The 6,201-nt window shown below is 35.7% G+C and overlaps 1 protein-coding gene across 1 annotated transcript in view; it reads right to left on the reverse strand.

The window, feature by feature from the left end:
• Positions 1–5,317, reverse strand: part of npy8br (neuropeptide Y receptor Y8b) — a 15,074-nt gene extending 9,757 nt beyond the window's left edge. The window contains exon 1 of the mRNA XM_057356134.1: positions 5,175–5,317. The gene's annotated coding sequence lies outside the window, so the exon portion shown is untranslated. The remainder of the gene's footprint in view (positions 1–5,174) is intronic.
• Positions 5,318–6,201: the final 884 nt, after the last annotated feature.

The raw sequence follows: 6,201 nt of genomic DNA on the forward strand, positions 1-6,201 counted from the left end.
AGAGAGAGAGAGAGAGAAGGGAGGAAAGAGAGAGAGAGAGAGAGAGAGAGAGAGGGGGGGGGAAAGCATGCACAAAAAAGTAGGGCTGCCTGTAAGCATTTTAAGGTATCATAGGATCCAAAAGTGGAGACAATTGAATTATGTTTGTGTTTACATAATATAGTATATCTGTGTATTGTGCATATTAATTTTGTATTTATAATAGGCAGCTGCTGTTTGCACTAAGTGTAAATAGCAATAGCTATTTACATTCTTGCAATATGCTATTTACACTAACCGAAAATAGCTGTATTTATAGATATAGTTACATGCTATTGGTACTTATAAATAGTTGCCGATAACGTTACTATTTGTACCTCAGTATTGTTGTGCATGAAACATTATGCAATAACAAATGAGTGTAAATCATTACATTTATAAAAATGATGGCAACTTATTGAGATATTAAAGCCCTACACCAACCCCTAACCTTATCCTAAAACTTTATGAATAAAATGAATTTTAAGTCCTAAATCAATTTTATTGATAACAAATGCCTTTATGATCTGTAATGTGATAGAAAAGGGTAAAATAGCGTTTTCAGCGAGCGGAGGATAAGAACCCTAGTCTCCAGTGCCAAAGCTATACAGACTTTACACCTTACACCACTGCAGTCACTGTTTAAAATGGCGTCGTTCTTACACTTTCTCTATTCCAATCACATGTTGGTGGGTGGAGTTAGTGCAAATATTCTCTGCCAACAAGACGGGCTATTTGTACTCCGTGTAAATAGACACTCAGTTTATGAAAACATACACACACATGCATATATTTAAGGAAAATGTAAAATATAAAAAATACTTATATATTTCCTAAATGTGTATACATGTACAGTATGTATATGTGTATGTTTTTATAAACACAAAATTAATATGCACAGTACACATATATTTTGTAAACACATTTTTTATTCTGTATGCGATTAATTGCGATTTATCAGCCCCACAAAAAATGCTTGTTATTTATTTCATTCAGTACTGAGAAGAATTAATGAATTAATGTACCCAATGTTTTTCTTGTATCTGTGCTTTTTGTGCTATTAGCTTAGCAACATATTAACATCAAACACAATCTGCCTGCCTAGACTTTAAAAAACCTGTAAAAAAATGGTAATATTTTTCATGGGTTTTTTTGCACCCAGCATGTAAATTTGCAATCTATTACCATCATTTTACTTTTTGTCTGTAATTTGACATTTAATTTTGACATTTTTACCGTATTTAAAAAAATAATAATAAAAATTCTGTAAAACTAACAAATTACTGTTTTTTTCATTGTTTTTTTTATTTTTTATTTTTTTATCTGCAACTGATGAGGTTCTATAAGGTTAGGATGTTACTTATGTAGCCATGTATGCCAACTTTCGAAACAGCTTTTAGCTTAGCAAAACAATGCATTACTGCATGCTAAACACACCACAACGTGCAGATTTTGGAATTACTCAATGTGACTAATTGAGCTTCACAAACTAGCTCATTAGCATGCATTACACAGCGAGTGCCTATATTTATGACAGAACTCGCCACAGGCAAGCACACACTGTCATAGCAGGGGGTTCCAAGATGAGCTTTTGCTTTGATAGTTCTCAGATTTGGCGCATCCTACAGTGATCCAGTGAAATGAAAACATCCCATGAACATGCATGTTTTATTCAAGTTAATGAACAGTGACGTGAAATGGCGTGGAGTGCATACAGAAATTCATTAATGGTTTTATTATCAAAATGGGAAATCATGCCCTGCTTTTAAATGCATCAAAAGTCTTCTGATCACGCTGTGAATGTAATTGAAAAAAAACAGGATGAGTTTTAAAGCTGAAGTGTGTAATATTTGCACCATTAAACATAGCGGTGAATGATTGTATTCAAACAGGTTTCCCAAACGCCTCCCCTGCCTTTAATGGGTAAAAAAAATATGATCCCGCCTTAAAGGGGTCATATGACACGGCTAAAACAAATATTATTGTTTGTTTTACATGTAATGCAATGTGTATACACAATTTAAGGTTCAAAGCCGCTGTATTTTCCACATACCGTTCATGTTTGTATCTCCTCTTTGCCCCGCCTCTCTGAAACGCGCAGATTTTTTACAAAGCACATCGTTCTGAAAAGCGAGGTGTGCTATGATTGGCCAGTTAACCAGTCGAATACTGCAAGCATGTGACAGAAATGTAATGCCTCTTACCATATTTGGTACATCAGGTTCCAAAGCAATTGTACTGACAGGTACGCCATCTTACTTGCGTATACATTTGGGTGCTCTTAGTCAAATCATACCACGAACTTACATGGATTTGTGGGGGTGTGGTTACACGAGGCGTTTCAGGCAGGTCTGGGTGACCATTCGCTTTTAGATAGAATGCATCTTTAGTTCCGACACTTTCATTTTTGCAATTTTTATGTGTCCAATACATGCATGGGCAACTTACAACACACCAAAGACACAGAAAAACATGTATTCGCGCCATATGACCCCTTTAAACTCACAACATGGTTTTGCAAATGTTGTGCTGGGGTGCGTTTCCCGAACAACGACGCAACTCACTGCTTGACAACCATACTGAATTGTTTGGGGAAATAAACTTTGTAGTTATGACTTCGTAGGAACTCTGTCAGAGATGAATCGCTTGAACCAAGTTGGTTCAACAGTACAGTTGATGACATCACACAGCTGGTGGAGTAATAATGTCTACTAATAAATATGTTCAGATCAAAAGAATGTCAAATTATTGCTGTAATACCATACGTTGCATTTAAAGACTATTTTTGTTATCCTATTTTTGTTCTCTGTTGTTTTATTTTAAAATGTTTCATTCATTCGCAAGTTTCCTACTACGTCACTCCGCCCGTGGGATCCCCCAGGGACCTAGAGCCCATAGGCCTGCTCACATGTGCACTTTTCAAAAACAGCACTTAAATTCCTTTGTCAAACTAAAAGACATAAAATGTCATTTCTACATATTTAGAATGATTGATATAGAATGCACTCCATGTTGCTTGCTTGTTTTGCTCAAAAGCACGATGTATGGAAGTCAACATGTCATAATAATAAGGAACTATGCTTCTTCACAGCTCAATGGCTGTAGTTCCAGCCACGTAACTTTGCAATGCTGTTTGCGATTGTTCATTGAAACGATGGTCTCGGGAAACACTTGAATCATTTAACTATGCAGGTACGAGTCACGACGGAACTGGCGACCATAGTTAGCTAACGATGCTTTTGGGAAATGCACCCCTGTTCATGTCCCTTAAATTATGTGCTTTCTCTAAAACAGAGATATTTTGAATAGCACCACAGTGTTTACATTTTTGAATAAATGACTTATATTCCTGCATATTAAGCTCGTAAAGAAAATATTTACCACAAATAAATTTCACATCGAGAAGCTTGTTAATAGGTCATCTTAAATAGGTTAGATTTATTAAGGAAACTTAAAGGTTGCATACAAATCTCCTGTTTTTCCCAAATCTTTACATTTCATCATCATGAGAGAGAGAGAGAGAGAGAGAGAGAGAGAGAGAGAGAGAGAGAGAGAGAGAGAGAAACATAACAAACCAGTTTTAGATCAGCTTCAGAGAGGCAACCATCAGCTGAATACACAAAAGATGAAAGGAGGGTCATGGATACCACCTGCACTTTATCAACCATTTCCTCTTATAGTGCTGTTTTTACTATTATTTTATGCATGTCTGCACACATCGCAAGGATATTGATACTCCTAAAACCCACAAACATCTCTCCAATGCCATGCATCAAATAGGTATCTTCTAGTTGATTTGAATTGTGTCATTTGTCAAGCCCTTGTCTTAAATCCTTTCAGATCTCAGGAAAAAAATAGTACCAGTATGTAAACTGTATTTAATATGATTTATTATAGGTTGAGAGAGGGATTAGATTAGAAATTAAATCACAGAGGTTTCAATAGTGAACATAGGCACGTTTAATAAAGAAATGTTAAGATGAGTTGTGACTATTTCAGGCTTTAAAATCATGTTTCACAGACGTGTACCACATGCTGTGAGAAGACAAATGTTGGCACCTGTTATGTGAGCCATTATGTCCTGTGTAAATGTCTACCTTCAAAACTAATATGTCATCTATAGCAAAAAATTACATTTGTAGCAATAATCTTACAAGATAAATTGTTCAGTGTCATCCTTGCCAGCGTTTATTGATCTGATTCGGTCTTAAACTAATGAGGGAAAAAATATATCTCACATTAGCCCCGTTGCTGTTTTTGCACCAGGGGTGGGCTTGTTTTTCACACCGCTTGTTTATAACTTCATGCTTCTTTTATGTGACTGGAGGCTTTAGTCTTTGTGTCTCTAGCTGGTGATAATGGGCAGAGTTGAGTGTGAAATTTTCTATTTCAATAACAGTTGCCTGTTTCTGACTTTTTTCGTCTGTTTATAATAATTATTTTAAGTTTTTGTATTAAAGGACCTTTTATACGGAAAGATATTTAAAATATGCCCAGAGTAAAAAAGTGAAGCTTTTTTGGATGATGATGATTCTATTATTATCTAATAGATTATTTTGGAGAGATTCATCAGATTTTATCTTTCATTTGTATTGGTATCTTTCATATGTATAACACTGCCTTAATAACATGCTAATAACTATAATCAAATACACACCGAATAAGATTGAAAACTCACATATGATGTTAACATGCACATGAAGAGTGCCAACACATGCGTGCAAAGACATTTGTTTATAATTCGTGATACAAAGCTAACATTAGCTCAAACCCTTCTGCATTTTTGCCATTTCCAGTGTTGTTTCCTATACTCAAACCTGGCTTAAATACACGTGTCATGAAGTTGAATGATCAGAACAATCACATAGACGCGATCATCAGTGCACCGTCCATCCGATCTGAACTAAAAAAAAAAACACTGGCATCTCCAACATCAGATGCCACGAAAAAGTATTCAACAATTTTCAGACCTCTCTCGGTATTTTTGAACCCAACAACAAAGGTAATAAATCGCAATTGCACGGAGATAAAGACTCCGTTTTTATTGTATCATTTAAAAACAGGCTGTCATCAAACCCTGAATCCTTACATAAGTTTCAGTACACATCATCTGTCCAATTCAAGCATCACGCACAGCTCATTCTTCTCGCTCTTACCGTCTACTGCTCGCGCAAATCCTCCGATGTGATAGCTGGAACCGTCGGTGTTTTCTCTCCAGTGAGAGAGTAACTGGTGGTTTGAGGAGGTGAGGTTATCAAGCAGACTTAAGGCGACGGAAGGAGGTGCTTTACAGATATTGAGCGCTGGATGAAACGCGCGCGCACGGACGCAGCGGAATATGAAATGTAACTCTTGTGCTGAGTTGGCATTGGCTACGTGTATAGCAAGTGAAAACAATCTAATTATTTATTAAAACACAGCATATAAACATTTTTATTAAAACTGTAACCCTCTGTCCCCTGTGATCCTCTTTATTATTTCATTAGGCTATCAATTGCGCATATATCCAACATTTCTTAATATTTTACCAACACCCTCTGCATAAATATGCTCATGTCATAAAAACAAAAGAAACTTAGAAAATAAAGAAATCTTGGGAGTAAAATATGGATACACACATAAACACACAAAAAAGTGTGCAGTCTTCAGAATCATAAGATGGTAGCAAGTCTTGTGTTTACAGTATTCAGGGGTATAGGGTTTTGTAAGACCACAGGCAAAAATGTATCCATGAAATATGAGCTATTAGAGTAAAACGAGCAAAACAGAACATGAAGGTCAAGTTTGACTTATTTCTTTAGAAGGAACTGACCTTTATTTGGAAGGAGATTCCACAACTGTTTTCAAATATTTTATTAGCTGACAATTATTTATGAGGATAAAAGACCAAATCAATTCATTTATGTTGCATTGTGGGTTAAACCATGATGCTGTATTTGTAGTGTAGACCAATAAGATAGGGTTTATTTTGTTGCAGTTTCACTCAATTATTTGATTTGTATAAAATCAGCATGGAAAAATGTGTATATGTTGTTTGATAAAAATAAACCAACCTTTATGTAACACAGCAATCAAATGATTCAGTGAGCTGTGCGCTTTAAACTCACTGTGTGAAAACGCAGTCTGTTTATTTTATAGTTGACTTTAACGGTTGGTTTTATGAGCTCATCACTTATACTAAGA

The sequence above is a fragment of the Triplophysa rosa genome, linkage group LG17, assembly GCF_024868665.1.
Source record: "Triplophysa rosa linkage group LG17, Trosa_1v2, whole genome shotgun sequence".
Taxonomy (NCBI): domain Eukaryota; kingdom Metazoa; phylum Chordata; class Actinopteri; order Cypriniformes; family Nemacheilidae; genus Triplophysa; species Triplophysa rosa.